Below are 24,715 nucleotides of genomic sequence, written 5' to 3' on the forward strand. Positions count from 1 at the left end.
AGAAGAGCAGACGTCGATGCGGCATTGATGTCAAGATGTCTTTGAGAAAGTCGTTATCAAAATGAGGAAGAAATCGGTGAGTTGTATACGATTGCTACGAGTACTTTCTGCAAAAGTGGGCGGGGACTGCCGTCTTTGTAGAAATAAAGGTAATTTGTGAAATGAAAGGGTAGTGACATCTTTACATTCGTGGCAAGACGCAGGGCCCTCTGGATAAGGTGAAACTAAGAAAAAGCTTACGGCACTTGGTATTCCCAGGCAGTCTCCCAACCAAGTACTAACCAAGCCCGGCCCCGCTTAGCTTCCGAGATCAGACGAGATCGGGCGCAGTCGGAACGGTATGGCCGTAAGCGAGGGAAGCGGCCAGAATCAGCACTTTTGTTTTCAGTTGAGGGTTTATTGAGAGTCGCACCGAGAGAAGAGCAGACGTCGATGCGGCATTGATGTCAAGATGTCTTTGAGAAACTCGTTATTAAAATGAGGAAGAAATCGGTGAGTTGTATACGATTGCTACGAGTACTTTCTGCAAAAGTGGGCGGGGACTGCTGTCGTTCTACAAATAAAGGTAATTTGTGAAATGAAAGGGTAGTGACATCTTTACATTCGTGGCAAGACGCAGGGCCCTCTGGATAAGGTGAAACTAAGAAAAAGCTTACGGCACTTGGTATTCCCAGGCAGTCTCCCAACCAAGTACTAACCAAGCCCGGCCCCGCTTAGCTTCCGAGATCAGACGAGATCGGGCGCAGTCGGAACGGTATGGCCGTAAGCGAGGGAAGCGGCCAGAATCAGCACTTTTGTTTTCAGTTGAGGGTTTATTGAGAGTCGCACCGAGAGAAGAGCAGACGTCGATGCGGCATTGATGTCAAGATGTCTTTGAGAAAGTCGTTATCAAAATGAGGAAGAAATCGGTGAGTTGTATACGATTGCTACGAGTACTTTCTGCAAAAGTGGGCGGGGACTGCCGTCTTTGTACAAATAAAGGTAATTTGTGAAATGAAAGGGTAGTGACATCTTTACATTCGTGGCAAGACGCAGGGCCCTCTGGATAAGGTGAAACTAAGAAAAAGCTTACGGCACTTGGTATTCCCAGGCAGTCTCCCAACCAAGTACTAACCAAGCCCGGCCCCGCTTAGCTTCCGAGATCAGACGAGATCGGGCGCAGTCGGAACGGTATGGCCGTAAGCGAGGGAAGCGGCCAGAATCAGCACTTTTGTTTTCAGTTGAGGGTTTATTGAGAGTCGCACCGAGAGAAGAGCAGACGTCGATGCGGCATTGATGTCAAGATGTCTTTGAGAAAGTCGTTATTAAAATGAGGATGAAATCGGTGAGTTGTATACGATTGCTACGAGTACTTTCTGCAAAAGTGGGCGGGGACTGCTGTCGTTCTACAAATAAAGGTAATTTGTGAAATGAAAGGGTAGTGACATCTTTACATTCGTGGCAAGACGCAGGGCCCTCTGGATAAGGTGAAACTAAGAAAAAGCTTACGGCACTTGGTATTCCCAGGCAGTCTCCCAAACAAGTACTAACCAAGCCCGGCCCCGCTTAGCTTCCGAGATCAGACGAGATCGGGCGCAGTCGGAACGGTATGGCCGTAAGCGAGGGCAGCGGCCAGAATCAGCACTTTTGTTTTCAGTTGAGGGTTTATTGAGAGTCGCACCGAGAGAAGAGCAGACGTCGATGCGGCATTGATGTCAAGATGTCTTTGAGAAAGTCGTTATTAAAATGAGGATGAAATCGGTGAGTTGTATACGATTGCTACGAGTACTTTCTGCAAAAGTGGGCGGGGACTGCCGTCTTTGTAGAAATAAAGGTAATTTGTGAAATGAAAGGGTAGTGACATCTTTACATTCGTGGCAAGACGCAGGGCCCTCTGGATAAGGTGAAACTAAGAAAAAGCTTACGGCACTTGGTATTCCCAGGCAGTCTCCCAACCAAGTACTAACCAAGCCCGGCCCCGCTTAGCTTCCGAGATCAGACGAGATCGGGCGCAGTCGGACCGGTATGGCCGTAAGCGAGGGAAGCGGCCAGAATCAGCCCTTTTGTTTTCAGTTGAGGGTTTATTGAGAGTCGCACCGAGAGATGAGCAGACGTCGATGCGGCATTGATGTCAAGATGTCTTTGAGAAAGTCGTTATTAAAATGAGGAAGAAAGCGGTGAGTTGTATACGATTGCTACGAGTACTTTCTGCAAAAGTGGGCGGGGACTGCTGTCGTTCTACAAATAAAGGTAATTTGTGAAATGAAAGGGTAGTGACATCTTTACATTCGTGGCAAGACGCAGGGCCCTCTGGATAAGGTGAAACTAAGAAAAAGCTTACGGCACTTGGTATTCCCAGGCAGTCTCCCAACCAAGTACTAACCAAGCCCGGCCCCGCTTAGCTTCCGAGATCAGACGAGATCGGGCGCAGTCGGAACGGTATGGCCGTAAGCGAGGGAAGCGGCCAGAATCAGCACTTTTGTTTTCAGTTGAGGGTTTATTGAGAGTCGCACCGAGAGAAGAGCAGACGTCGATGCGGCATTGATGTCAAGATGTCTTTGAGAAAGTCGTTATTAAAATGAGGAAGAAATCGGTGAGTTGTATACGATTGCTACGAGTACTTTCTGCAAAAGTGGGCGGGGACTGCCGTCTTTGTACAAATAAAGGTAATTTGTGAAATGAAAGGGTAGTGACATCTTTACATTCGTGGCAAGACGCAGGGCCCTCTGGATAAGGTGAAACTAAGAAAAAGCTTACGGCACTTGGTATTCCCAGGCAGTCTCCCAACCAAGTACTAACCAAGCCCGGTCCCGCTTAGCTTCCGAGATCAGACGAGATCGGGCGCAGTCGGAACGGTATGGCCGTAAGCGAGGGAAGCGGCCAGAATCAGCACTTTTGTTTTCAGTTGAGGGTTTATTGAGAGTCGCACCGAGAGAAGAGCAGACGTCGATGCGGCATTGATGTCAAGATGTCTTTGAGAAAGTCGTTATTAAAATGAGGAAGAAATCGGTGAGTTGTATACGTTTGCTACGAATACTTTCTGCAAAAGTGGGCGGGGACTGCTGTCGTTCTACAAATAAAGGTAATTTGTGAAATGAAAGGGTAGTGACATCTTTACATTCGTGGCAAGACGCAGGGCCCTCTGGATAAGGTGAAACTAAGAAAAAGCTTACAGCACTTGGTATTCCCAGGCAGTCTCCCAACCAAGTACTAACCAAGCCCGGCCCCGCTTAGCTTCCGAGATCAGACGAGATCGGGCGCAGTCGGAACGGTATGGCCGTAAGCGAGGGAAGCGGCCAGAATCAGCACTTTTGTTTTCAGTTGAGGGTTTATTGAGAGTCGCACCGAGAGAAGAGCAGACGTCGATGCGGCATTGATGTCAAGATGTCTTTGAGAAAGTCGTTATTAAAATGAGGAAGAAATCGGTGAGTTGTATACGATTGCTACGAGTACTTTCTGCAAAAGTGGGCGGGGACTGCCGTCTTTGTACAAATAAAGGTAATTTGTGAAATGAAAGGGTAGTGACATCTTTACATTCGTGGCAAGACGCAGGGCCCTCTGGATAAGGAGAAACTAAGAAAAAGCTTACGGCACTTGGTATTCCCAGGCAGTCTCCCAACCAAGTACTAACCAAGCCCGGCCCCGCTTAGCTTCCGAGATCAGACGAGATCGGGCGCAGTCGGAACGGTATGGCCGTAAGCGAGGGAAGCGGCCAGAATCAGCACTTTTGTTTTCAGTTGAGGGTTTATTGAGAGTCGCACCGAGAGAAGAGCAGACGTCGATGCGGCATTGATGTCAAGATGTCTTTGAGAAAGTCGTTATTAAAATGAGGAAGAAAGCGGTGAGTTGTATACGATTGCTACGAGTACTTTCTGCAAAAGTGGGCGGGGACTGCCGTCTTTGTACAAATAAAGGTAATTTGTGAAATGAAAGGGTAGTGACATCTTTACATTCGTGGCAAGACGCAGGGCCCTCTGGATAAGGTGAAACTAAGAAAAAGCTTACGGCACTTGGTATTCCCAGGCAGTCTCCCAACCAAGTACTAACCAAGCCCGGCCCCGCTTAGCTTCCGAGATCAGACGAGATCGGGCGCAGTCGGAACGGTATGGCCGTAAGCGAGGGAAGCGGCCAGAATCAGCACTTTTGTTTTCAGTTGAGGGTTTATTGAGAGTCGCACCGAGAGAAGAGCAGACGTCGATGCGGCATTGATGTCAAGATGTCTTTGAGAAAGTCGTTATTAAAATGAGGAAGAAAGCGGTGAGTTGTATACGATTGCTACGAGTACTTTCTGCAAAAGTGGGCGGGGACTGCCGTCTTTGTACAAATAAAGGTAATTTGTGAAATGAAAGGGTAGTGACATCTTTACATTCGTGGCAAGACGCAGGGCCCTCTGGATAAGGTGAAACTAAGAAAAAGCTTACGGCACTTGGTATTCCCAGGCAGTCTCCCAACCAAGTACTAACCAAGCCCGGCCCCGCTTAGCTTCCGAGATCAGACGAGATCGGGCGCAGTCGGAACGGTATGGCCGTAAGCGAGGGAAGTGGCCAGAATCAGCACTTTTGTTTTCAGTTGAGGGTTTATTGAGAGTCGCACCGAGAGAAGAGCAGACGTCGATGCGGCATTGATGTCAAGATGTCTTTGAGAAAGTCGTTATTAAAATGAGGAAGAAATCGGTGAGTTGAATACGATTGCTACGAGTACTTTCTGCAAAAGTGGGCGTGGACTGCTGTCGTTCTACAAATAAAGGTAATTTGTGAAATGAAAGGGTAGTGACATCTTTACATTCGTGGCAAGACGCAGGGCCCTCTGGATAAGGTGAAACTAAGAAAAAGCTTACGGCACTTGGTATTCCCAGGCAGTCTCCCAACCAAGTACTAACCAAGCCCGGCCCCGCTTAGCTTCCGAGATCAGACGAGATCGGGCGCAGTCGGAACGGTATGGCCGTAAGCGAGGGAAGCGGCCAGAATCAGCACTTTTGTTTTCAGTTGAGGGTTTATTAAGAGTCGCACCGAGAGAAGAGGAGACGTCGATGCGGCATTGATGTCAAGATGTCTTTGAGAAAGTCGTTATTAAAATGAGGAAGAAATCGGTGAGTTGTATACGATTGCTACGAGTACTTTCTGCAAAAGTGGGCGGGGACTGCCGTCTTTGTACAAATAAAGGTAATTTGTGAAATGAAAGGGTAGTGACATCTTTACATTCGTGGCAAGACGCAGGGCCCTCTGGATAAGGTGAAACTAAGAAAAAGCTTACGGCACTTGGTATTCCCAGGCAGTCTCCCAACCAAGTACTAACCAAGCCCGGCCCCGCTTAGCTTCCGAGATCAGACGAGATCGGGCGCAGTCGGAACGGTATGGCCGTAAGCGAGGGAAGCGGCCAGAATCAGCCCTTTTGTTTTCAGTTGAGGGTTTATTGAGAGTCGCACCGAGAGAAGAGCAGACGTCGATGCGGCATTGATGTCAAGATGTCTTTGAGAAAGTCGTTATTAAAATGAGGAAGAAAGCGGTGAGTTGTATACGATTGCTACGAGTACTTTCTGCAAAAGTGGGCGGGGACTGCTGTCGTTCTACAAATAAAGGTAATTTGTGAAATGAAAGGGTAGTGACATCTTTACATTCGTGGCAAGACGCAGGGCCCTCTGGATAAGGAGAAACTAAGAAAAAGCTTACGGCACTTGGTATTCCCAGGCAGTCTCCCAACCAAGTACTAACCAAGCCCGGCCCCGCTTAGCTTCCGAGATCAGACGAGATCAGGCGCAGTCGGAACGGTATGGCCGTAAGCGAGGGAAGCGGCCAGAATCAGCACTTTTGTTTTCAGTTGAGGGTTTATTGAGAGTCGCACCGAGAGAAGAGCAGACGTCGATGCGGCATTGATGTCAAGATGTCTTTGAGAAAGTCGTTATTAAAATGAGGAAGAAATCGGTGAGTTGTATACAATTGCTACGAGTACTTTCTGCAAAAGTGGGCGGGGACTGCTGTCGTTCTACAAATAAAGGTAATTTGTGAAATGAAAGGGTAGTGACATCTTTACATTCGTGGCAAGACGCAGGGCCCTCTGGATAAGGTGAAACTAAGAAAAAGCTTACGGCACTTGGTATTCCCAGGCAGTCTCCCAACCAAGTACTAACCAAGCCCGGCCCCGCTTAGCTTCCGAGATCAGACGAGATCGGGCGCAGTCGGAACGGTATGGCCGTAAGCGAGGGAAACGGCCAGAATCAGCACTTTTGTTTTCAGTTGAGGGTTTATTGAGAGTCGCACCGAGAGAAGAGCAGACGTCGATGCGGCATTGATGTCAAGATGTCTTTGAGAAAGTCGTTATTAAAATGAGGAAGAAAGCGGTGAGTTGTATACGATTGCTACGAGTACTTTCTGCAAAAGTGGGCGGGGACTGCTGTCGTTCTACAAATAAAGGTAATTTGTGAAATGAAAGGGTAGTGACATCTTTACATTTGTGGCAAGACGCAGGGCCCTCTGGATAAGGTGAAACTAAGAAAAAGCTTACGGCACTTGGTATTCCCAGGCAGTCTCCCAACCAAGTACTAACCAAGCCCGGCCCCGCTTAGCTTCCGAGATCATACGAGACCGGGCGCAGTCGGAACGGTATGGCCGTAAGCGAGGGAAGCGGCCAGAATCAGCACTTTTGTTTTCAGTTGAGGGTTTATTGAGAGTCGCACCGAGAGAAGAGCAGACGTCGATGCGGCATTGATGTCAAGATGTCTTTGAGAAAGTCGTTATTAAAATGAGGAAGAAATCGGTGAGTTGTATACGATTGCTACGAGTACTTTCTGAAAAAGTGGGCGGGGACTGCCGTCTTTGTACAAATAAAGGTAATTTGTGAAATGAAAGGGTAGTGACATCTTTACATTCGTGGCAAGACGCAGGGCCCTCTGGATAAGGTGAAACTAAGAAAAAGCTTACGGCACTTGGTATTCCCAGGCAGTCTCCCAACCAAGTACTAACCAAGCCCGGCCCCGCTTAGCTTCCGAGATCAGACGAGATCGGGCGCAGTCGGAACGGTATGGCCGTAAGCGAGGGAAGCGGCCAGAATCAGCACTTTTGTTTTCAGTTGAGGGTTTATTGAGAGTCGCACCGAGAGAAGAGCAGACGTCGATGCGGCATTGATGTCAAGATGTCTTTGAGAAAGTCGTTATTAAAATGAGGAAGAAATCGGTGAGTTGTATACGATTGCTACGAGTACTTTCTGCAAAAGTGGGCGGGGACTGCTGTCGTTCTACAAATAAAGGTAATTTGTGAAATGAAAGGGTGGTGACATCTTTACATTCGTGGCAAGACGCAGGGCCCTCTGGATAAGGTGAAACTAAGAAAAAGCTTACGGCACTTGGTATTCCCAGGCAGTCTCCCAAACAAGTACTAACCAAGCCCGGCCCCGCTTAGCTTCCGAGATCAGACGAGATCGGGCGCAGTCGGAACGGTATGGCCGTAAGCGAGGGAAGCGGCCAGAATCAGCACTTTTGTTTTCAGTTGAGGGTTTATTGAGAGTCGCACCGAGAGAAGAGCAGACGTCGATGCGGCATTGATGTCAAGATGTCTTTGAGAAAGTCGTTATTAAAATGAGGAAGAAATCGGTGAGTTGTATACGATTGCTACGAGTACTTTCTGCAAAAGTGGGCGGGGACTGCCGTCTTTGTACAAATAAAGGTAATTTGTGAAATGAAAGGGTAGTGACATGTTTACATTCGTGGCAAGACGCAGGGCCCTCTGGATAAGGTGAAACTAAGAAAAAGCTTACGGCACTTGGTATTCCCAAGCAGTCTCCCAACCAAGTACTAACCAAGCCCGGCCCCGCTTAGCTTCCGAGATCAGACGAGATCGGGCGCAGTCGGAACGGTATGGCCGTAAGCGAGGGAAGCGGCCAGAATCAGCACTTTTGTTTTCAGTTGAGGGTTTATTGAGAGTCGCACCGAGAGAAGAGCAGACGTCGATGCGGCATTGATGTCAAGATGTCTTTGAGAAAGTCGTTATTAAAATGAGGAAGAAATCGGTGAGTTGTATACGATTGCTACGAGTACTTTCTGCAAAAGTGGGCGGGGACTGCCGTCTTTGTACAAATAAAGGTAATTTGTGAAATGAAAGGGTAGTGACATCTTTACATTCGTGGCAAGACGCAGGGCCCTCTGGATAAGGTGAAACTAAGAAAAAGCTTACGGCACTTGGTATTCTCAGGCAGTCTCCCAACCAAGTACTAACCAAGCCCGGCCCCGCTTAGCTTCCGAGATCAGACGAGATCGGGCGCAGTCGGAACGGTATGGCCGTAAGCGAGGGAAGCGGCCAGAATCAGCACTTTTGTTTTCAGTTGAGGGTTTATTGAGAGTCGCACCGAGAGAAGAGCAGACGTCGATGCGGCATTGATGTCAAGATGTCTTTGAGAAAGTCGTTATTAAAATGAGGAAGAAATCGGTGAGTTGTATACGATTGCTACGAGTACTTTCTGCAAAAGTGGGCGGGGACTGCCGTCTTTGTACAAATAAAGGTAATTTGTGAAATGAAAGGGTAGTGACATCTTTACATTCGTGGCAAGACGCAGGGCCCTCTGGATAAGGTGAAACTAAGAAAAAGCTTACGGCACTTGGTATTCCCAGGCAGTCTCCCAACCAAGTACTAACCAAGCCCGGCCCCGCTTAGCTTCCGAGATCAGACGAGATCGGGCGCAGTCGGAACGGTATGGCCGTAAGCGAGGGAAGCGGCCAGAATCAGCACTTTTGTTTTCAGTTGAGGGTTTATTGAGAGTCGCACCGAGAGAAGAGCAGACGTCGATGCGGCATTGATGTCAAGATGTCTTTGAGAAAGTCGTTATTAAAATGAGGAAGAAATCGGTGAGTTGTATACGATTGCTACGAGTACTTTCTGCAAAAGTGGGCGGGGACTGCCGTCTTTGTACAAATAAAGGTAATTTGTGAAATGAAAGGGTAGTGACATCTTTACATTCGTGGCAAGACGCAGGGCCCTCTGGATAAGGTGAAACTAAGAAAAAGCTTACGGCACTTGGTATTCCCAGGCAGTCTCCCAACCAAGTACTAACCAAGCCCGGCCCCGCTTAGCTTCCGAGATCAGACGAGATCGGGCGCAGTCGGAACGGTATGGCCGTAAGCGAGGGAAGCGGCCAGAATCAGCACTTTTGTTTTCAGTTAAGGGTTTATTGAGAGTCGCACCGAGAGAAGAGCAGACGTCGATGCGGCATTGATGTCAAGATGTCTTTGAGAAAGTCGTTATTAAAATGAGGAAGAAATCGGTGAGTTGTATACGATTGCTACGAGTACTTTCTGCAAAAGTGGGCGGGGACTGCCGTCTTTGTACAAATAAAGGTAATTTGTGAAATGAAAGGGTAGTGACATCTTTACATTCGTGGCAAGACGCAGGGCCCTCTGGATAAGGTGAAACTAAGAAAAAGCTTACGGCACTTGGTATTCCCGGGCAGTCTCCCAACCAAGTACTAACCAAGCCCGGCCCCGCTTAGCTTCCGAGATCAGACGAGATCGGGCGCAGTCGGAACGGTATGGCCGTAAGCGAGGGAAGCGGCCAGAATCAGCACTTTTGTTTTCAGTTGAGGGTTTATTGAGAGTCGCACCGAGAGAAGAGCAGACGTCGATGCGGCATTGATGTCAAGATGTCTTTGAGAAAGTCGTTATTAAAATGAGGAAGAAATCGGTGAGTTGTATACGATTGCTACGAGTACTTTCTGCAAAAGTGGGCGGGGACTGCCGTCTTTGTACAAATAAAGGTAATTTGTGAAATGAAAGGGTAGTGACATCTTTACATTCGTGGCAAGACGCAGGGCCCTCTGGATAAGGTGAAACTAAGAAAAAGCTTACGGCACTTGGTATTCCCGGGCAGTCTCCCAACCAAGTACTAACCAAGCCAGGCCCCGCTTAGCTTCCGAGATCAGACGAGATCGGGCGCAGTCGGAACGGTATGGCCGTAAGCGAGGGAAGCGGCCAGAATCAGCACTTTTGTTTTCAGTTGAGGGTTTATTGAGAGTCGCACCGAGAGAAGAGCAGACGTCGATGCGGCATTGATGTCAAGATGTCTTTGAGAAAGTCGTTATTAAAATGAGGAAGAAATCGGTGAGTTGTATACGATTGCTACGAGTACTTTCTGCAAAAGTGGGCGGGGACTGCCGTCTTTGTACAAATAAAGGTAATTTGTGAAATGAAAGGGTAGTGACATCTTTACATTCGTGGCAAGACGCAGGGCCCTCTGGATAAGGTGAAACTAAGAAAAAGCTTACGGCACTTGGTATTCCCGGGCAGTCTCCCAACCAAGTACTAACCAAGCCCGGCCCCGCTTAGCTTCCGAGATCAGATGAGATCGGGCGCAGTCGGAACGGTATGGCCGTAAGCGAGGGAAGCGGCCAGAATCAGCACTTTTGTTTTCAGTTGAGGGTTTATTGAGAGTCGCACCGAGAGAAGAGCAGACGTCGATGCGGCATTGATGTCAAGATGTCTTTGAGAAAGTCGTTATTAAAATGAGGAAGAAATCGGTGAGTTGTATACGATTGCTACGAGTACTTTCTGCAAAAGTGGGCGGGGACTGCCGTCTTTGTACAAATAAAGGTAATTTGTGAAATGAAAGGGTAGTGACATCTTTACATTCGTGGCAAGACGCAGGGCCCTCTGGATAAGGTGAAACTAAGAAAAAGCTTACGGCACTTGGTATTCCCGGGCAGTCTCCCAACCAAGTACTAACCAAGCCCGGCCCCGCTTAGCTTCCGAGATCAGACGAGATCGGGCGCAGTCGGAACGGTATGGCCGTAAGCGAGGGAAGCGGCCAGAATCAGCACTTTTGTTTTCAGTTGAGGGTTTATTGAGAGTCGCACCGAGAGAAGAGCAGACGTCGATGCGGCATTGATGTCAAGATGTCTTTGAGAAAGTCGTTATTAAAATGAGGAAGAAATCGGTGAGTTGTATACGATTGCTACGAGTACTTTCTGCAAAAGTGGGCGGGGACTGCCGTCTTTGTACAAATAAAGGTAATTTGTGAAATGAAAGGGTAGTGACATCTTTACATTCGTGGCAAGACGCAGGGCCCTCTGGATAAGGTGAAACTAAGAAAAAGCTTACGGCACTTGGTATTCCCGGGCAGTCTCCCAACCAAGTACTAACCAAGCCCGGCCCCGCTTAGCTTCCGAGATCAGACGAGATCGGGCGCAGTCGGAACGGTATGGCCGTAAGCGAGGGAAGCGGCCAGAATCAGCACTTTTGTTTTCAGTTGAGGGTTTATTGAGAGTCGCACCGAGAGAAGAGCAGACGTCGATGCGGCATTGATGTCAAGATGTCTTTGAGAAAGTCGTTATTAAAATGAGGAAGAAATCGGTGAGTTGTATACGATTGCTACGAGTACTTTCTGCAAAAGTGGGCGGGGACTGCCGTCTTTGTACAAATAAAGGTAATTTGTGAAATGAAAGGGTAGTGACATCTTTACATTCGTGGCAAGACGCAGGGCCCTCTGGATAAGGTGAAACTAAGAAAAAGCTTACGGCACTTGGTATTCCCGGGCAGTCTCCCAACCAAGTACTAACCAAGGCCGGCCCCGCTTAGCTTCCGAGATCAGACGAGATCGGGCGCAGTCGGAACGGTATGGCCGTAAGTGAGGGAAGCGGCCAGAATCAGCACTTTTGTTTTCAGTTGAGGGTTTATTGAGAGTCGCACCGAGAGTAGAGCAGACGTCGATGCGGCATTGATGTCAAGATGTCTTTGAGAAAGTCGTTATTAAAATGAGGAAGAAATCGGTGAGTTGTATACGATTGCTACGAGTACTTTCTGCAAAAGTGGGCGGGGACTGCCGTCTTTGTACAAATAAAGGTAATTTGTGAAATGAAAGGGTAGTGACATCTTTACATTCGTGGCAAGACGCAGGGCCCTCTGGATAAGGTGAAACTAAGAAAAAGCTTACGGCACTTGGTATTCCCAAGCAGTCTCCCAACCAAGTACTAACCAAGCCCGGCCCCGCTTAGCTTCCGAGATCAGACGAGATCGGGCGCAGTCGGAACGGTATGGCCGTAAGCGAGGGAAGCGGCCAGAATCAGCACTTTTGTTTTCAGTTGAGGGTTTATTGAGAGTCGCACCGAGAGAAGAGCAGACGTCGATGCGGCATTGATGTCAAGATGTCTTTGAGAAAGTCGTTATTAAAATGAGGAAGAAATCGGTGAGTTGTATACGATTGCTACGAGTACTTTCTGCAAAAGTGGGCGGGGACTGCCGTCTTTGTACAAATAAAGGTAATTTGTGAAATGAAAGGGTAGTGACATCTTTACATTCGTGGCAAGACGCAGGGCCCTCTGGATAAGGTGAAACTAAGAAAAAGCTTACGGCACTTGGTATTCCCGGGCAGTCTCCCAACCAAGTACTAACCAAGCCCGGCCCCGCTTAGCTTCCGAGATCAGACGAGATCGGGCGCAGTCGGAACGGTATGGCCGTAAGCGAGGGAAGCGGCCAGAATCAGCACTTTTGTTTTCAGTTGAGGGTTTATTGAGAGTCGCACCGAGAGAAGAGCAGACGTCGATGCGGCATTGATGTCAAGATGTCTTTGAGAAAGTCGTTATTAAAATGAGGAAGAAATCGGTGAGTTGTATACGATTGCTACGAGTACTTTCTGCAAAAGTGGGCGGGGACTGCCGTCTTTGTACAAATAAAGGTAATTTGTGAAATGAAAGGGTAGTGACATCTTTACATTCGTGGCAAGACGCAGGGCCCTCTGGATAAGGTGAAACTAAGAAAAAGCTTACGGCACTTGGTATTCCCGGGCAGTCTCCCAACCAAGTACTAACCAAGCCCGGCCCCGCTTAGCTTCCGAGATCAGACGAGATCGGGCGCAGTCGGAACGGTATGGCCGTAAGCGAGGGAAGCGGCCAGAATCAGCACTTTTGTTTTCAGTTGAGGGTTTATTGAGAGTCGCACCGAGAGAAGAGCAGACGTCGATGCGGCATTGATGTCAAGATGTCTTTGAGAAAGTCGTTATTAAAATGAGGAAGAAATCGGTGAGTTGTATACGATTGCTACGAGTACTTTCTGCAAAAGTGGGCGGGGACTGCCGTCTTTGTACAAATAAAGGTAATTTGTGAAATGAAAGGGTAGTGACATGTTTACATTCGTGGCAAGACGCAGGGCCCTCTGGATAAGGTGAAACTAAGAAAAAGCTTACGGCACTTGGTATTCCCAAGCAGTCTCCCAACCAAGTACTAACCAAGCCCGGCCCCGCTTAGCTTCCGAGATCAGACGAGATCGGGCGCAGTCGGAACGGTATGGCCGTAAGCGAGGGAAGCGGCCAGAATCAGCACTTTTGTTTTCAGTTGAGGGTTTATTGAGAGTCGCACCGAGAGAAGAGCAGACGTCGATGCGGCATTGATGTCAAGATGTCTTTGAGAAAGTCGTTATTAAAATGAGGAAGAAATCGGTGAGTTGTATACGATTGCTACGAGTACTTTCTGCAAAAGTGGGCGGGGACTGCCGTCTTTGTACAAATAAAGGTAATTTGTGAAATGAAAGGGTAGTGACATCTTTACATTCGTGGCAAGACGCAGGGCCCTCTGGATAAGGTGAAACTAAGAAAAAGCTTACGGCACTTGGTATTCTCAGGCAGTCTCCCAACCAAGTACTAACCAAGCCCGGCCCCGCTTAGCTTCCGAGATCAGACGAGATCGGGCGCAGTCGGAACGGTATGGCCGTAAGCGAGGGAAGCGGCCAGAATCAGCACTTTTGTTTTCAGTTGAGGGTTTATTGAGAGTCGCACCGAGAGAAGAGCAGACGTCGATGCGGCATTGATGTCAAGATGTCTTTGAGAAAGTCGTTATTAAAATGAGGAAGAAATCGGTGAGTTGTATACGATTGCTACGAGTACTTTCTGCAAAAGTGGGCGGGGACTGCCGTCTTTGTACAAATAAAGGTAATTTGTGAAATGAAAGGGTAGTGACATCTTTACATTCGTGGCAAGACGCAGGGCCCTCTGGATAAGGTGAAACTAAGAAAAAGCTTACGGCACTTGGTATTCCCAGGCAGTCTCCCAACCAAGTACTAACCAAGCCCAGCCCCGCTTAGCTTCCGAGATCAGACGAGATCGGGCGCAGTCGGAACGGTATGGCCGTAAGCGAGGGAAGCGGCCAGAATCAGCACTTTTGTTTTCAGTTGAGGGTTTATTGAGAGTCGCACCGAGAGAAGAGCAGACGTCGATGCGGCATTGATGTCAAGATGTCTTTGAGAAAGTCGTTATTAAAATGAGGAAGAAATCAGTGAGTTGTATACGATTGCTACGAGTACTTTCTGCAAAAGTGGGCGGGGACTGCCGTCTTTGTACAAATAAAGGTAATTTGTGAAATGAAAGGGTAGTGACATCTTTACATTCGTGGCAAGACGCAGGGCCCTCTGGATAAGGTGAAACTAAGAAAAAGCTTACGGCACTTGGTATTCCCAGGCAGTCTCCCAACCAAGTACTAACCAAGCCCGGCCCCGCTTAGCTTCCGAGATCAGACGAGATCGGGCGCAGTCGGAACGGTATGGCCGTAAGCGAGGGAAGCGGCCAGAATCAGCACTTTTGTTTTCAGTTGAGGGTTTATTGAGAGTCGCACCGAGAGAAGAGCAGACGTCGATGCGGCATTGATGTCAAGATGTCTTTGAGAAAGTCGTTATTAAAATGAGGAAGAAATCGGTGAGTTGTATACGATTGCTACGAGTACTTTCTGCAAAAGTGGGCGGGGACTGCCGTCTTTGTACAAATAAAGGTAATTTGTGAAATGAAAGGGTAGTGACATCTTTACATTCGTGGCAAGACGCAGGGCCCTCTGGATAAGGTGAAACTAAGAAAAAGCTTACGGCACTTGGTATTCCCGGGCAGTCTCCCAACCAAGTACTAACCAAGCCCGGCCCCGCTTAGCTTCCGAGATCAGACGAGATCGGGCGCAGTCGGAACGGTATGGCCGTAAGCGAGGGAAGCGGCCAGAATCAGCACTTTTGTTTTCAGTTGAGGGTTTATTGAGAGTCGCACCGAGAGAAGAGCAGACGTCGATGCGGCATTGATGTCAAGATGTCTTTGAGAAAGTCGTTATTAAAATGAGGAAGAAATCGGTGAGTTGTATACGATTGCTACGAGTACTTTCTGCAAAAGTGGGCGGGGACTGCCGTCTTTGTACAAATAAAGGTAATTTGTGAAATGAAAGGGTAGTGACATCTTTACATTCGTGGCAAGACGCAGGGCCCTCTGGATAAGGTGAAACTAAGAAAAAGCTTACGGCACTTGGTATTCCCGGGCAGTCTCCCAACCAAGTACTAACCAAGCCAGGCTCCGCTTAGCTTCCGAGATCAGACGAGATCGGGCGCAGTCGGAACGGTATGGCCGTAAGCGAGGGAAGCGGCCAGAATCAGCACTTTTGTTTTCAGTTGAGGGTTTATTGAGAGTCGCACCGAGAGAAGAGCAGACGTCGATGCGGCATTGATGTCAAGATGTCTTTGAGAAAGTCGTTATTAAAATGAGGAAGAAATCGGTGAGTTGTATACGATTGCTACGAGTACTTTCTGCAAAAGTGGGCGGGGACTGCCGTCTTTGTACAAATAAAGGTAATTTGTGAAATGAAAGGGTAGTGACATCTTTACATTCGTGGCAAGACGCAGGGCCCTCTGGATAAGGTGAAACTAAGAAAAAGCTTACGGCACTTGGTATTCCCGGGCAGTCTCCCAACCAAGTACTAACCAAGCCCGGCCCCGCTTAGCTTCCGAGATCAGACGAGATCGGGCGCAGTCGGAACGGTATGGCCGTAAGCGAGGGAAGCGGCCAGAATCAGCACTTTTGTTTTCAGTTGAGGGTTTATTGAGAGTCGCACCGAGAGAAGAGCAGACGTCGATGCGGCATTGATGTCAAGATGTCTTTGAGAAAGTCGTTATTAAAATGAGGAAGAAATCGGTGAGTTGTATACGATTGCTACGAGTACTTTCTGCAAAAGTGGGCGGGGACTGCCGTCTTTGTACAAATAAAGGTAATTTGTGAAATGAAAGGGTAGTGACATCTTTACATTCGTGGCAAGACGCAGGGCCCTCTGGATAAGGTGAAACTAAGAAAAAGCTTACGGCACTTGGTATTCCCGGGCAGTCTCCCAACCAAGTACTAACCAAGCCCGGCCCCGCTTAGCTTCCGAGATCAGACGAGATCGGGCGCAGTCGGAACGGTATGGCCGTAAGCGAGGGAAGCGGCCAGAATCAGCACTTTTGTTTTCAGTTGAGGGTTTATTGAGAGTCGCACCGAGAGAAGAGCAGACGTCGATGCGGCATTGATGTCAAGATGTCTTTGAGAAAGTCGTTATTAAAATGAGGAAGAAATCGGTGAGTTGTATACGATTGCTACGAGTACTTTCTGCAAAAGTGGGCGGGGACTGCCGTCTTTGTACAAATAAAGGTAATTTGTGAAATGAAAGGGTAGTGACATCTTTACATTCGTGGCAAGACGCAGGGCCCTCTGGATAAGGTGAAACTAAGAAAAAGCTTACGGCACTTGGTATTCCCGGGCAGTCTCCCAACCAAGTACTAACCAAGCCCGGCCCCGCTTAGCTTCCGAGATCAGACGAGATCGGGCGCAGTCGGAACGGTATGGCCGTAAGCGAGGGAAGCGGCCAGAATCAGCACTTTTGTTTTCAGTTGAGGGTTTATTGAGAGTCGCACCGAGAGAAGAGCAGACGTCGATGCGGCATTGATGTCAAGATGTCTTTGAGAAAGTCGTTATTAAAATGAGGAAGAAATCGGTGAGTTGTATACGATTGCTACGAGTACTTTCTGCAAAAGTGGGCGGGGACTGCCGTCTTTGTACAAATAAAGGTAATTTGTGAAATGAAAGGGTAGTGACATCTTTACATTCGTGGCAAGACGCAGGGCCCTCTGGATAAGGTGAAACTAAGAAAAAGCTTACGGCACTTGGTATTCCCGGGCAGTCTCCCAACCAAGTACTAACCAAGCCCGGCCCCGCTTAGCTTCCGAGATCAGACGAGATCGGGCGCAGTCGGAACGGTATGGCCGTAAGCGAGGGAAGCGGCCAGAATCAGCACTTTTGTTTTCAGTTGAGGGTTTATTGAGAGTCGCACCGAGAGAAGAGCAGACGTCGATGCGGCATTGATGTCAAGATGTCTTTGAGAAAGTCGTTATTAAAATGAGGAAGAAATCGGTGAGTTGTATACGATTGCTACGAGTACTTTCTGCAAAAGTGGGCGGGGACTGCCGTCTTTGTACAAATAAAGGTAATTTGTGAAATGAAAGGGTAGTGACATCTTTACATTCGTGGCAAGACGCAGGGCCCTCTGGATAAGGTGAAACTAAGAAAAAGCTTACGGCACTTGGTATTCCCGGGCAGTCTCCCAACCAAGTACTAACCAAGGCCGGCCCCGCTTAGCTTCCGAGATCAGACGAGATCGGGCGCAGTCGGAACGGTATGGCCGTAAGTGAGGGAAGCGGCCAGAATCAGCACTTTTGTTTTCAGTTGAGGGTTTATTGAGAGTCGCACCGAGAGTAGAGCAGACGTCGATGCGGCATTGATGTCAAGATGTCTTTGAGAAAGTCGTTATTAAAATGAGGAAGAAATCGGTGAGTTGTATACGATTGCTACGAGTACTTTCTGCAAAAGTGGGCGGGGACTGCCGTCTTTGTACAAATAAAGGTAATTTGTGAAATGAAAGGGTAGTGACATCTTTACATTCGTGGCAAGACGCAGGGCCCTCTGGATAAGGTGAAACTAAGAAAAAGCTTACGGCACTTGGTATTCCCAAGCAGTCTCCCAACCAAGTACTAACCAAGCCCGGCCCCGCTTAGCTTCCGAGATCAGACGAGATCGGGCGCAGTCGGAACGGTATGGCCGTAAGCGAGGGAAGCGGCCAGAATCAGCACTTTTGTTTTCAGTTGAGGGTTTATTGAGAGTCGCACCGAGAGAAGAGCAGACGTCGATGCGGCATTGATGTCAAGATGTCTTTGAGAAAGTCGTTATTAAAATGAGGAAGAAATCGGTGAGTTGTATACGATTGCTACGAGTACTTTCTGCAAAAGTGGGCGGGGACTGCCGTCTTTGTACAAATAAAGGTAATTTGTGAAATGAAAGGGTAGTGACATCTTTACATTCGTGGCAAGACGCAGGGCCCTCTGGATAAGGTGAAACTAAGAAAAAGCTTACGGCACTTGGTATTCCCGGGCAGTCTCCCAACCAAGTACTAACCAAGCCCGGCCCCGCTTAGCTTCCGAGATCAGACGAGATCGGGCGCAGTCGGAACGGTATGGCCGTAAGCGAGGGAAGCGGCCAGAATCAGCACTTTTGTTTTCAGTTGAGGGTTTATTGAGAGTCGCACCGAGAGAAGAGCAGACGTCGATGCGGCATTGATGTCAAGATGTCTTTGAGAAAGTCGTTATTAAAATGAGGAAGAAATCGGTGAGTTGTATACGATTGCTACGAGTACTTTCTGCAAAAGTGGGCGGGGACTGCCGTCTTTGTACAAATAAAGGTAATTTGTGAAATGAAAGGGTAGTGACATCTTTACATTCGTGGCAAGACGCAGGGCCCTCTGGATAAGGTGAAACTAAGAAAAAGCTTACGGCACTTGGTATTCCCGGGCAGTCTCCCAACCAAGTACTAACCAAGCCCGGCCCCGCTTAGCTTCCGAGATCAGACGAGATCGGGCGCAGTCGGAACGGTATGGCCGTAAGCGAGGGAAGCGGCCAGAATCAGCACTTTTGTTTTCAGTTGAGGGTTTATTGAGAGTCGCACCGAGAGAAGAGCAGACGTCGATGCGGCATTGATGTCAAGATGTCTTTGAGAAAGTCGTTATTAAAATGAGGAAGAAATCGGTGAGTTGTATACGATTGCTACGAGTACTTTCTGCAAAAGTGGGCGGGGACTGCCGTCTTTGTACAAATAAAGGTAATTTGTGAAATGAAAGGGTAGTGACATCTTTACATTCGTGGCAAGACGCAGGGCCCTCTGGATAAGGTGAAACTAAGAAAAAGCTTACGGCACTTGGTATTCCCGGGCAGTCTCCCAACCAAGTACTAACCAAGCCCGGCCCCGCTTAGCTTCCGAGATCAGACGAGATCAGGCGCAGTCGGAACGGTATGGCCGTAAGCGAGGGAAGCGGCCAGAATCAGCACTTTTGTTTTCAGTTGAGGGTTTATTGAGAGTCGCACCGAGAGAAGAGCAGACGTCGATGCGGCATTGATGTCAAGATGTCTTTGAGAAAGTCGTTATTAAAATGAGGAAGAAATCGGTGAGTTGTATACGATTGCTACGAGTACTTTCTGCAAAAGTGGGCGGGGACTGCCGTCTTTGTACAAATAAAGGTAATTTGTGAAATGAAAGGGTAGTGACATCTTTACATTCGTGGCAAGACGCAGGGCCCTCTGGATAAGGTGAAACTAAGAAAAAGCTTACGGCACTTGGTATTCCCGGGCAGTCTCCCAACCAAGTACTAACCAAGCCCGGCCCCGCTTAGCTTCCGAGATCAGACGAGATCGGGCGCAGTCGGAACGGTATGGCCGTAAGCGAGGGAAGCGGCCAGAATCAGCACTTTTGTTTTCAGTTGAGGGTTTATTGAGAGTCGCACCGAGAGAAGAGCAGACGTCGATGCGGCATTGATGTCAAGATGTCTTTGAGAAAGTCGTTATTAAAATGAGGAAGAAATCGGTGAGTTGTATACGATTGCTACGAGTACTTTCTGCAAAAGTGGGCGGGGACTGCCGTCTTTGTACAAATAAAGGTAATTTGTGAAATGAAAGGGTAGTGACATCTTTACATTCGTGGCAAGACGCAGGGCCCTCTGGATAAGGTGAAACTAAGAAAAAGCTTACGGCACTTGGTATTCCCGGGCAGTCTCCCAACCAAGTACTAACCAAGACCGGCCCCGCTTAGCTTCCGAGATCAGACGAGATCGGGCGCAGTCGGAACGGTATGGCCGTAAGCGAGGGAAGCGGCCAGAATCAGCACTTTTGTTTTCAGTTGAGGGTTTATTGAGAGTCGCACCGAGAGAAGAGCAGACGTCGATGCGGCATTGATGTCAAGATGTCTTTGAGAAAGTCGTTATTAAAATGAGGAAGAAATCGGTGAGTTGTATACGATTGCTACGAGTACTTTCTGCAAAAGTGGGCGGGGACTGCCGTCTTTGTACAAATAAAGGTAATTTGTGAAATGAAAGGGTAGTGACATCTTTACATTCGTGGCAAGACGCAGGGCCCTCTGGATAAGGTGAAACTAAGAAAAAGCTTACGGCACTTGGTATTCCCGGGCAGTCTCCCAACCAAGTACTAACCAAGCCCGGCCCCGCTTAGCTTCCGAGATCAGACGAGATCGGGCGCAGTCGGAACGGTATGGCCGTAAGCGAGGGAAGCGGCCAGAATCAGCACTTTTGTTTTCAGTTGAGGGTTTATTGAGAGTCGCACCGAGAGAAGAGCAGACGTCGATGCGGCATTGATGTCAAGATGTCTTTGAGAAAGTCGTTATTAAAATGAGGAAGAAATCGGTGAGTTGTATACGATTGCTACGAGTACTTTCTGCAAAAGTGGGCGGGGACTGCCGTCTTTGTACAAATAAAGGTAATTTGTGAAATGAAAGGGTAGTGACATCTTTACATTCGTGGCAAGACGCAGGGCCCTCTGGATAAGGTGAAACTAAGAAAAAGCTTACGGCACTTGGTATTCCCGGGCAGTCTCCCAACCAAGTACTAACCAAGCCCGGCCCCGCTTAGCTTCCGAGATCAGACGAGATCGGGCGCAGTCGGAACGGTATGGCCGTAAGCGAGGGAAGCGGCCAGAATCAGCACTTTTGTTTTCAGTTGAGGGTTTATTGAGAGTCGCACCGAGAGAAGAGCAGACGTCGATGCGGCATTGATGTCAAGATGTCTTTGAGAAAGTCGTTATTAAAATGAGGAAGAAATCGGTGAGTTGTATACGATTGCTACGAGTACTTTCTGCAAAAGTGGGCGGGGACTGCCGTCTTTGTACAAATAAAGGTAATTTGTGAAATGAAAGGGTAGTGACATCTTTACATTCGTGGCAAGACGCAGGGCCCTCTGGATAAGGTGAAACTAAGAAAAAGCTTACGGCACTTGGTATTCCCGGGCAGTCTCCCAACCAAGAACTAACCAAGCCCGGCCCCGCTTAGCTTCCGAGATCAGACGAGATCGGGCGCAGTCGGAACGGTATGGCCGTAAGCAAGGGAAGCGGCCAGAATCAGCACTTTTGTTTTCAGTTGAGGGTTTATTGAGAGTCGCACCGAGAGAAGAGCAGACGTCGATGCGGCATTGATGTCAAGATGTCTTTGAGAAAGTCGTTATTAAAATGAGGAAGAAATCGGTGAGTTGTATACGATTGCTACGAGTACTTTCTGCAAAAGTGGGCGGGGACTGCCGTCTTTGTACAAATAAAGGTAATTTGTGAAATGAAAGGGTAGTGACATCTTTACCTTCGTGGCAAGACGCAGGGCCCTCTGGATAAGGTGAAACTAAGAAAAAGCTTACGGCACTTGGTATTCCCGGGCAGTCTCCCAACCAAGTACTAACCAAGCCCGGCCCCGCTTAGCTTCCGAGATCAGACGAGATCGGGCGCAGTCGGAACGGTATGGCCGTAAGCAAGGTAAGCGGCCAGAATCAGCACTTTTGTTTTCAGTTGAGGGTTTATTGAGAGTCGCACCGAGAGAAGAGCAGACGTCGATGCGGCATTGATGTCAAGATGTCTTTGAGAAAGTCGTTATTAAAATGAGGAAGAAATCGGTGAGTTGTATACGATTGCTACGAGTACTTTCTGCAAAAGTGGGCGGGGACTGCCGTCTTTGTACAAATAAAGGTAATTTGTGAAATGAAAGGGTAGTGACATCTTTACATTCGTGACAAGACGCAGGGCCCTCTGGATAAGGTGAAACTAAGAAAAAGCTTACGGCACTTGGTATTCCCGGGCAGTCTCCCAACCAAGTACTAACCAAGCCCGGCCCCGCTTAGCTTCCGAGATCAGACGAGATCGGGCGCAGTCGGAACGGTATGGCCGTAAGCAAGGGAAGCGGCCAGAATCAGCACTTTTGTTTTCAGTTGAGGGTTTATTGAGAGTCGCACCGAGAGAAGAGCAGACGTCGATGCGGCATTGATGTCAAGATGTCTTTGAGAAAGTCGTTATTAAAATGAGGAAGAAATCGGTGAGTTGTATACGATTGCTACGAGTACTTTCTGCAAAAGTGGGCGGGGACTGCCGTCTTTGTACAAATAAAGGTAATTTGTGAAATGAAAGGGTAGTGACATCTTTACATTCGTGGCAAGACGCAGGGCCCTCTGGATAAGGTGAAACTAAGAAAAAGCTTACGGCACTTGGTATTCCCGGGCAGTCTCCCAACCAAGTACTAACCAAGCCCGGCCCCGCTTAGCTTCCGAGATCAGACGAGATCGGGCGCAGTCGGAACGGTATGGCCGTAAGCAAGGGAAGCGGCCAGAATCAGCACTTTTGTTTTCAGTTGAGGGTTTATTGAGAGTCGCACCGAGAGAAGAGCAGACGTCGATGCGGCATTGATGTCAAGATGTCTTTGAGAAAGTCGTTATTAAAATGAGGAAGAAATCGGTGAGTTGTATACGATTGCTACGAGTACTTTCTGCAAAAGTGGGCGGGGACTGCCGTCTTTGTACAAATAAAGGTAATTTGTGAAATGAAAGGGTAGTGACATCTTTACATTCGTGGCAAGACGCAGGGCCCTCTGGATAAGGTGAAACTAAGAAAAAGCTTACGGCACTTGGTATTCCCGGGCAGTCTCCCAACCAAGTACTAACCAAGCCCGGCCCCGCTTAGCTTCCGAGATCAGACGAGATCGGGCGCAGTCGGAACGGTATGGCCGTAAGTAAGGGAAGCGGCCAGAATCAGCACTTTTGTTTTCAGTTGAGGGTTTATTGAGAGTCGCACCGAGAGAAGAGCAGACGTCGATGCGGCATTGATGTCAAGATGTCTTTGAGAAAGTCGTTATTAAAATGAGGAAGAAATCGGTGAGTTGTATACGATTGCTACGAGTACTTTCTGCAAAAGTGGCCGGGGACTGCCGTCTTTGTACAAATAAAGGTAATTTGTGAAATGAAAGGGTAGTGACATCTTTACATTCGTGGCAAGACGCAGGGCCCTCTGGATAAGGTGAAACTAAGAAAAAGCTTACGGCACTTGGTATTCCCGGGCAGTCTCCCAACCAAGTACTAACCAAGCCCGGCCCCGCTTAGCTTCCGAGATCAGACGAGATCGGGCGCAGTCGGAACGGTATGGCCGTAAGCAAGGGAAGCGGCCAGAATCAGCACTTTTGTTTTCAGTTGAGGGTTTATTGAGAGTCGCACCGAGAGAAGAGCAGACGTCGATGCGGCATTGATGTCAAGATGTCTTTGAGAAAGTCGTTATTAAAATGAGGAAGAAATCGGTGAGTTGTATACGATTGCTACGAGTACTTTCTGCAAAAGTGGGCGGGGACTGCCGTCTTTGTACAAATAAAGGTAATTTGTGAAATGAAAGGGTAGTGACATCTTTACATTCGTGGCAAGACGCAGGGCCCTCTGGATAAGGTGAAACTAAGAAAAAGCTTACGGCACTTGGTATTCCCGGGCAGTCTCCCAACCAAGTACTAACCAAGCCCGGCCCCGCTTAGCTTCCGAGATCAGACGAGATCGGGCGCAGTCGGAACGGTATGGCCGTAAGCAAGGGAAGCTGCCAGAATCAGCACTTTTGTTTTCAGTTGAGGGTTTATTGAGAGTCGCACCGAGAGAAGAGCAGACGTCGATGCGGCATTGATGTCAAGATGTCTTTGAGAAAGTCGTTATTAAAATGAGGAAGAAATCGGTGAGTTGTATACGATTGCTACGAGTACTTTCTGCAAAAGTGGGCGGGGACTGCCGTCTTTGTACAAATAAAGGTAATTTGTGAAATGAAAGGGTAGTGACATCTTTACATTCGTGGCAAGACGCAGGGCCCTCTGGATAAGGTGAAACTAAGAAAAAGCTTACGGCACTTGGTATTCCCGGGCAGTCTCCCAACCAAGTACTAACCAAGCCCGGCCCCGCTTAGCTTCCGAGATCAGACGAGATCGGGCGCAGTCGGAACGGTATGGCCGTAAGCAAGAGAAGCGGCCAGAATCAGCACTTTTGTTTTCAGTTGAGGGTTTATTGAGAGTCGCACCGAGAGAAGAGCAGACGTCGATGCGGCATTGATGTCAAGATGTCTTTGAGAAAGTCGTTATTAAAATGAGGAAGAAATCGGTGAGTTGTATACGATTGCTACGAGTACTTTCTGCAAAAGTGGGCGGGGACTGCCGTCTTTGTACAAATAAAGGTAATTTGTGAAATGAAAGGGTAGTGACATCTTTACATTCGTGGCAAGACGCAGGGCCCTCTGGATAAGGTGAAACTAAGAAAAAGCTTACGGCACTTGGTATTCCCGGGCAGTCTCCCAACCAAGTACTAACCAAGCCCGGCCCCGCTTAGCTTCCGAGATCAGACGAGATCGGGCACAGTCGGAACGGAATGGCCGTAAGCAAGGGAAGCGGCCAGAATCAGCACTTTTGTTTTCAGTTGAGGGTTTATTGAGAGTCGCACCGAGAGAAGAGCAGACGTCGATGCGGCATTGATGTCAAGATGTCTTTGAGAAAGTCGTTATTAAAATGAGGAAGAAATCGGTGAGTTGTATACGATTGCTACGAGTACTTTCTGCAAAAGTGGGCGGGGACTGCCGTCTTTGTACAAATAAAGGTAATTTGTGAAATGAAAGGGT

The 24,715-nt window shown here is 48.3% G+C and overlaps 59 non-coding genes across 59 annotated transcripts; all 59 read right to left on the reverse strand.

Moving 5' to 3' along the window:
* Positions 1 to 233: 233 nt before the first annotated feature.
* LOC140590279 (5S ribosomal RNA) lies at positions 234 to 352 on the reverse strand. The gene has a single exon (XR_011991249.1). It is a non-coding gene; the product is annotated as a 5S ribosomal RNA (ribosomal RNA).
* Positions 353 to 649: 297 nt separating this feature from the next.
* LOC140590289 (5S ribosomal RNA) lies at positions 650 to 768 on the reverse strand. The gene has a single exon (XR_011991250.1). It is a non-coding gene; the product is annotated as a 5S ribosomal RNA (ribosomal RNA).
* Positions 769 to 1,065: 297 nt separating this feature from the next.
* On the reverse strand, positions 1,066 to 1,184 carry LOC140590300 (5S ribosomal RNA). The gene has a single exon (XR_011991251.1). It is a non-coding gene; the product is annotated as a 5S ribosomal RNA (ribosomal RNA).
* A 297-nt stretch (positions 1,185 to 1,481) lies between these two features.
* LOC140589497 (5S ribosomal RNA) lies at positions 1,482 to 1,600 on the reverse strand. The gene has a single exon (XR_011990676.1). It is a non-coding gene; the product is annotated as a 5S ribosomal RNA (ribosomal RNA).
* A 297-nt stretch (positions 1,601 to 1,897) lies between these two features.
* Positions 1,898 to 2,016, reverse strand: LOC140589482 (5S ribosomal RNA). The gene has a single exon (XR_011990661.1). It is a non-coding gene; the product is annotated as a 5S ribosomal RNA (ribosomal RNA).
* A 297-nt stretch (positions 2,017 to 2,313) lies between these two features.
* Positions 2,314 to 2,432, reverse strand: LOC140590311 (5S ribosomal RNA). The gene has a single exon (XR_011991252.1). It is a non-coding gene; the product is annotated as a 5S ribosomal RNA (ribosomal RNA).
* Positions 2,433 to 2,729: 297 nt separating this feature from the next.
* On the reverse strand, positions 2,730 to 2,848 carry LOC140589161 (5S ribosomal RNA). Its single transcript, XR_011990338.1, has one exon. It is a non-coding gene; the product is annotated as a 5S ribosomal RNA (ribosomal RNA).
* Positions 2,849 to 3,145: 297 nt separating this feature from the next.
* LOC140589113 (5S ribosomal RNA) lies at positions 3,146 to 3,264 on the reverse strand. Its single transcript, XR_011990290.1, has one exon. It is a non-coding gene; the product is annotated as a 5S ribosomal RNA (ribosomal RNA).
* Positions 3,265 to 3,561: 297 nt separating this feature from the next.
* Positions 3,562 to 3,680, reverse strand: LOC140590321 (5S ribosomal RNA). The gene has a single exon (XR_011991253.1). It is a non-coding gene; the product is annotated as a 5S ribosomal RNA (ribosomal RNA).
* A 297-nt stretch (positions 3,681 to 3,977) lies between these two features.
* LOC140590332 (5S ribosomal RNA) lies at positions 3,978 to 4,096 on the reverse strand. The gene has a single exon (XR_011991254.1). It is a non-coding gene; the product is annotated as a 5S ribosomal RNA (ribosomal RNA).
* A 297-nt stretch (positions 4,097 to 4,393) lies between these two features.
* LOC140590343 (5S ribosomal RNA) lies at positions 4,394 to 4,512 on the reverse strand. The gene has a single exon (XR_011991255.1). It is a non-coding gene; the product is annotated as a 5S ribosomal RNA (ribosomal RNA).
* A 297-nt stretch (positions 4,513 to 4,809) lies between these two features.
* LOC140590354 (5S ribosomal RNA) lies at positions 4,810 to 4,928 on the reverse strand. Its single transcript, XR_011991256.1, has one exon. It is a non-coding gene; the product is annotated as a 5S ribosomal RNA (ribosomal RNA).
* Positions 4,929 to 5,225: 297 nt separating this feature from the next.
* LOC140590365 (5S ribosomal RNA) lies at positions 5,226 to 5,344 on the reverse strand. The gene has a single exon (XR_011991257.1). It is a non-coding gene; the product is annotated as a 5S ribosomal RNA (ribosomal RNA).
* A 297-nt stretch (positions 5,345 to 5,641) lies between these two features.
* Positions 5,642 to 5,760, reverse strand: LOC140589471 (5S ribosomal RNA). The gene has a single exon (XR_011990650.1). It is a non-coding gene; the product is annotated as a 5S ribosomal RNA (ribosomal RNA).
* A 297-nt stretch (positions 5,761 to 6,057) lies between these two features.
* On the reverse strand, positions 6,058 to 6,176 carry LOC140590376 (5S ribosomal RNA). Its single transcript, XR_011991258.1, has one exon. It is a non-coding gene; the product is annotated as a 5S ribosomal RNA (ribosomal RNA).
* Positions 6,177 to 6,473: 297 nt separating this feature from the next.
* LOC140589723 (5S ribosomal RNA) lies at positions 6,474 to 6,592 on the reverse strand. Its single transcript, XR_011990902.1, has one exon. It is a non-coding gene; the product is annotated as a 5S ribosomal RNA (ribosomal RNA).
* Positions 6,593 to 6,889: 297 nt separating this feature from the next.
* Positions 6,890 to 7,008, reverse strand: LOC140590387 (5S ribosomal RNA). The gene has a single exon (XR_011991260.1). It is a non-coding gene; the product is annotated as a 5S ribosomal RNA (ribosomal RNA).
* A 297-nt stretch (positions 7,009 to 7,305) lies between these two features.
* Positions 7,306 to 7,424, reverse strand: LOC140589498 (5S ribosomal RNA). Its single transcript, XR_011990677.1, has one exon. It is a non-coding gene; the product is annotated as a 5S ribosomal RNA (ribosomal RNA).
* Positions 7,425 to 7,721: 297 nt separating this feature from the next.
* Positions 7,722 to 7,840, reverse strand: LOC140589120 (5S ribosomal RNA). Its single transcript, XR_011990297.1, has one exon. It is a non-coding gene; the product is annotated as a 5S ribosomal RNA (ribosomal RNA).
* Positions 7,841 to 8,137: 297 nt separating this feature from the next.
* Positions 8,138 to 8,256, reverse strand: LOC140589126 (5S ribosomal RNA). Its single transcript, XR_011990303.1, has one exon. It is a non-coding gene; the product is annotated as a 5S ribosomal RNA (ribosomal RNA).
* A 297-nt stretch (positions 8,257 to 8,553) lies between these two features.
* On the reverse strand, positions 8,554 to 8,672 carry LOC140590398 (5S ribosomal RNA). Its single transcript, XR_011991261.1, has one exon. It is a non-coding gene; the product is annotated as a 5S ribosomal RNA (ribosomal RNA).
* A 297-nt stretch (positions 8,673 to 8,969) lies between these two features.
* On the reverse strand, positions 8,970 to 9,088 carry LOC140590409 (5S ribosomal RNA). The gene has a single exon (XR_011991262.1). It is a non-coding gene; the product is annotated as a 5S ribosomal RNA (ribosomal RNA).
* Positions 9,089 to 9,385: 297 nt separating this feature from the next.
* Positions 9,386 to 9,504, reverse strand: LOC140589254 (5S ribosomal RNA). Its single transcript, XR_011990431.1, has one exon. It is a non-coding gene; the product is annotated as a 5S ribosomal RNA (ribosomal RNA).
* Positions 9,505 to 9,801: 297 nt separating this feature from the next.
* On the reverse strand, positions 9,802 to 9,920 carry LOC140589898 (5S ribosomal RNA). The gene has a single exon (XR_011991077.1). It is a non-coding gene; the product is annotated as a 5S ribosomal RNA (ribosomal RNA).
* Positions 9,921 to 10,217: 297 nt separating this feature from the next.
* Positions 10,218 to 10,336, reverse strand: LOC140590799 (5S ribosomal RNA). The gene has a single exon (XR_011991636.1). It is a non-coding gene; the product is annotated as a 5S ribosomal RNA (ribosomal RNA).
* Positions 10,337 to 10,633: 297 nt separating this feature from the next.
* Positions 10,634 to 10,752, reverse strand: LOC140589256 (5S ribosomal RNA). Its single transcript, XR_011990433.1, has one exon. It is a non-coding gene; the product is annotated as a 5S ribosomal RNA (ribosomal RNA).
* Positions 10,753 to 11,049: 297 nt separating this feature from the next.
* LOC140589257 (5S ribosomal RNA) lies at positions 11,050 to 11,168 on the reverse strand. Its single transcript, XR_011990434.1, has one exon. It is a non-coding gene; the product is annotated as a 5S ribosomal RNA (ribosomal RNA).
* Positions 11,169 to 11,465: 297 nt separating this feature from the next.
* On the reverse strand, positions 11,466 to 11,584 carry LOC140590042 (5S ribosomal RNA). Its single transcript, XR_011991221.1, has one exon. It is a non-coding gene; the product is annotated as a 5S ribosomal RNA (ribosomal RNA).
* Positions 11,585 to 11,881: 297 nt separating this feature from the next.
* LOC140589121 (5S ribosomal RNA) lies at positions 11,882 to 12,000 on the reverse strand. Its single transcript, XR_011990298.1, has one exon. It is a non-coding gene; the product is annotated as a 5S ribosomal RNA (ribosomal RNA).
* Positions 12,001 to 12,297: 297 nt separating this feature from the next.
* LOC140589258 (5S ribosomal RNA) lies at positions 12,298 to 12,416 on the reverse strand. Its single transcript, XR_011990435.1, has one exon. It is a non-coding gene; the product is annotated as a 5S ribosomal RNA (ribosomal RNA).
* Positions 12,417 to 12,713: 297 nt separating this feature from the next.
* LOC140589259 (5S ribosomal RNA) lies at positions 12,714 to 12,832 on the reverse strand. Its single transcript, XR_011990436.1, has one exon. It is a non-coding gene; the product is annotated as a 5S ribosomal RNA (ribosomal RNA).
* A 297-nt stretch (positions 12,833 to 13,129) lies between these two features.
* On the reverse strand, positions 13,130 to 13,248 carry LOC140589123 (5S ribosomal RNA). Its single transcript, XR_011990300.1, has one exon. It is a non-coding gene; the product is annotated as a 5S ribosomal RNA (ribosomal RNA).
* A 297-nt stretch (positions 13,249 to 13,545) lies between these two features.
* Positions 13,546 to 13,664, reverse strand: LOC140589127 (5S ribosomal RNA). The gene has a single exon (XR_011990304.1). It is a non-coding gene; the product is annotated as a 5S ribosomal RNA (ribosomal RNA).
* A 297-nt stretch (positions 13,665 to 13,961) lies between these two features.
* LOC140589605 (5S ribosomal RNA) lies at positions 13,962 to 14,080 on the reverse strand. The gene has a single exon (XR_011990784.1). It is a non-coding gene; the product is annotated as a 5S ribosomal RNA (ribosomal RNA).
* Positions 14,081 to 14,377: 297 nt separating this feature from the next.
* Positions 14,378 to 14,496, reverse strand: LOC140590420 (5S ribosomal RNA). The gene has a single exon (XR_011991263.1). It is a non-coding gene; the product is annotated as a 5S ribosomal RNA (ribosomal RNA).
* A 297-nt stretch (positions 14,497 to 14,793) lies between these two features.
* Positions 14,794 to 14,912, reverse strand: LOC140589260 (5S ribosomal RNA). Its single transcript, XR_011990437.1, has one exon. It is a non-coding gene; the product is annotated as a 5S ribosomal RNA (ribosomal RNA).
* A 297-nt stretch (positions 14,913 to 15,209) lies between these two features.
* Positions 15,210 to 15,328, reverse strand: LOC140589846 (5S ribosomal RNA). Its single transcript, XR_011991025.1, has one exon. It is a non-coding gene; the product is annotated as a 5S ribosomal RNA (ribosomal RNA).
* A 297-nt stretch (positions 15,329 to 15,625) lies between these two features.
* On the reverse strand, positions 15,626 to 15,744 carry LOC140589261 (5S ribosomal RNA). The gene has a single exon (XR_011990438.1). It is a non-coding gene; the product is annotated as a 5S ribosomal RNA (ribosomal RNA).
* A 297-nt stretch (positions 15,745 to 16,041) lies between these two features.
* On the reverse strand, positions 16,042 to 16,160 carry LOC140589262 (5S ribosomal RNA). Its single transcript, XR_011990439.1, has one exon. It is a non-coding gene; the product is annotated as a 5S ribosomal RNA (ribosomal RNA).
* A 297-nt stretch (positions 16,161 to 16,457) lies between these two features.
* LOC140589263 (5S ribosomal RNA) lies at positions 16,458 to 16,576 on the reverse strand. Its single transcript, XR_011990440.1, has one exon. It is a non-coding gene; the product is annotated as a 5S ribosomal RNA (ribosomal RNA).
* A 297-nt stretch (positions 16,577 to 16,873) lies between these two features.
* On the reverse strand, positions 16,874 to 16,992 carry LOC140589264 (5S ribosomal RNA). The gene has a single exon (XR_011990441.1). It is a non-coding gene; the product is annotated as a 5S ribosomal RNA (ribosomal RNA).
* A 297-nt stretch (positions 16,993 to 17,289) lies between these two features.
* Positions 17,290 to 17,408, reverse strand: LOC140590043 (5S ribosomal RNA). The gene has a single exon (XR_011991222.1). It is a non-coding gene; the product is annotated as a 5S ribosomal RNA (ribosomal RNA).
* Positions 17,409 to 17,705: 297 nt separating this feature from the next.
* On the reverse strand, positions 17,706 to 17,824 carry LOC140589124 (5S ribosomal RNA). Its single transcript, XR_011990301.1, has one exon. It is a non-coding gene; the product is annotated as a 5S ribosomal RNA (ribosomal RNA).
* Positions 17,825 to 18,121: 297 nt separating this feature from the next.
* LOC140589265 (5S ribosomal RNA) lies at positions 18,122 to 18,240 on the reverse strand. Its single transcript, XR_011990442.1, has one exon. It is a non-coding gene; the product is annotated as a 5S ribosomal RNA (ribosomal RNA).
* Positions 18,241 to 18,537: 297 nt separating this feature from the next.
* On the reverse strand, positions 18,538 to 18,656 carry LOC140589267 (5S ribosomal RNA). Its single transcript, XR_011990444.1, has one exon. It is a non-coding gene; the product is annotated as a 5S ribosomal RNA (ribosomal RNA).
* Positions 18,657 to 18,953: 297 nt separating this feature from the next.
* On the reverse strand, positions 18,954 to 19,072 carry LOC140589625 (5S ribosomal RNA). Its single transcript, XR_011990804.1, has one exon. It is a non-coding gene; the product is annotated as a 5S ribosomal RNA (ribosomal RNA).
* Positions 19,073 to 19,369: 297 nt separating this feature from the next.
* On the reverse strand, positions 19,370 to 19,488 carry LOC140589268 (5S ribosomal RNA). The gene has a single exon (XR_011990445.1). It is a non-coding gene; the product is annotated as a 5S ribosomal RNA (ribosomal RNA).
* A 297-nt stretch (positions 19,489 to 19,785) lies between these two features.
* Positions 19,786 to 19,904, reverse strand: LOC140589756 (5S ribosomal RNA). Its single transcript, XR_011990935.1, has one exon. It is a non-coding gene; the product is annotated as a 5S ribosomal RNA (ribosomal RNA).
* Positions 19,905 to 20,201: 297 nt separating this feature from the next.
* On the reverse strand, positions 20,202 to 20,320 carry LOC140589269 (5S ribosomal RNA). The gene has a single exon (XR_011990446.1). It is a non-coding gene; the product is annotated as a 5S ribosomal RNA (ribosomal RNA).
* A 297-nt stretch (positions 20,321 to 20,617) lies between these two features.
* On the reverse strand, positions 20,618 to 20,736 carry LOC140589270 (5S ribosomal RNA). Its single transcript, XR_011990447.1, has one exon. It is a non-coding gene; the product is annotated as a 5S ribosomal RNA (ribosomal RNA).
* A 297-nt stretch (positions 20,737 to 21,033) lies between these two features.
* Positions 21,034 to 21,152, reverse strand: LOC140589848 (5S ribosomal RNA). The gene has a single exon (XR_011991027.1). It is a non-coding gene; the product is annotated as a 5S ribosomal RNA (ribosomal RNA).
* A 297-nt stretch (positions 21,153 to 21,449) lies between these two features.
* On the reverse strand, positions 21,450 to 21,568 carry LOC140589271 (5S ribosomal RNA). The gene has a single exon (XR_011990448.1). It is a non-coding gene; the product is annotated as a 5S ribosomal RNA (ribosomal RNA).
* A 297-nt stretch (positions 21,569 to 21,865) lies between these two features.
* Positions 21,866 to 21,984, reverse strand: LOC140589273 (5S ribosomal RNA). The gene has a single exon (XR_011990450.1). It is a non-coding gene; the product is annotated as a 5S ribosomal RNA (ribosomal RNA).
* A 297-nt stretch (positions 21,985 to 22,281) lies between these two features.
* On the reverse strand, positions 22,282 to 22,400 carry LOC140589274 (5S ribosomal RNA). Its single transcript, XR_011990451.1, has one exon. It is a non-coding gene; the product is annotated as a 5S ribosomal RNA (ribosomal RNA).
* A 297-nt stretch (positions 22,401 to 22,697) lies between these two features.
* Positions 22,698 to 22,816, reverse strand: LOC140589645 (5S ribosomal RNA). The gene has a single exon (XR_011990824.1). It is a non-coding gene; the product is annotated as a 5S ribosomal RNA (ribosomal RNA).
* Positions 22,817 to 23,113: 297 nt separating this feature from the next.
* LOC140589275 (5S ribosomal RNA) lies at positions 23,114 to 23,232 on the reverse strand. The gene has a single exon (XR_011990452.1). It is a non-coding gene; the product is annotated as a 5S ribosomal RNA (ribosomal RNA).
* A 297-nt stretch (positions 23,233 to 23,529) lies between these two features.
* On the reverse strand, positions 23,530 to 23,648 carry LOC140589276 (5S ribosomal RNA). Its single transcript, XR_011990453.1, has one exon. It is a non-coding gene; the product is annotated as a 5S ribosomal RNA (ribosomal RNA).
* A 297-nt stretch (positions 23,649 to 23,945) lies between these two features.
* On the reverse strand, positions 23,946 to 24,064 carry LOC140589277 (5S ribosomal RNA). The gene has a single exon (XR_011990454.1). It is a non-coding gene; the product is annotated as a 5S ribosomal RNA (ribosomal RNA).
* Positions 24,065 to 24,361: 297 nt separating this feature from the next.
* On the reverse strand, positions 24,362 to 24,480 carry LOC140589871 (5S ribosomal RNA). The gene has a single exon (XR_011991050.1). It is a non-coding gene; the product is annotated as a 5S ribosomal RNA (ribosomal RNA).
* Positions 24,481 to 24,715: the final 235 nt, after the last annotated feature.

This window comes from Paramormyrops kingsleyae, chromosome 4, assembly GCF_048594095.1.
Source record: "Paramormyrops kingsleyae isolate MSU_618 chromosome 4, PKINGS_0.4, whole genome shotgun sequence".
Lineage (NCBI taxonomy): Eukaryota > Metazoa > Chordata > Actinopteri > Osteoglossiformes > Mormyridae > Paramormyrops > Paramormyrops kingsleyae.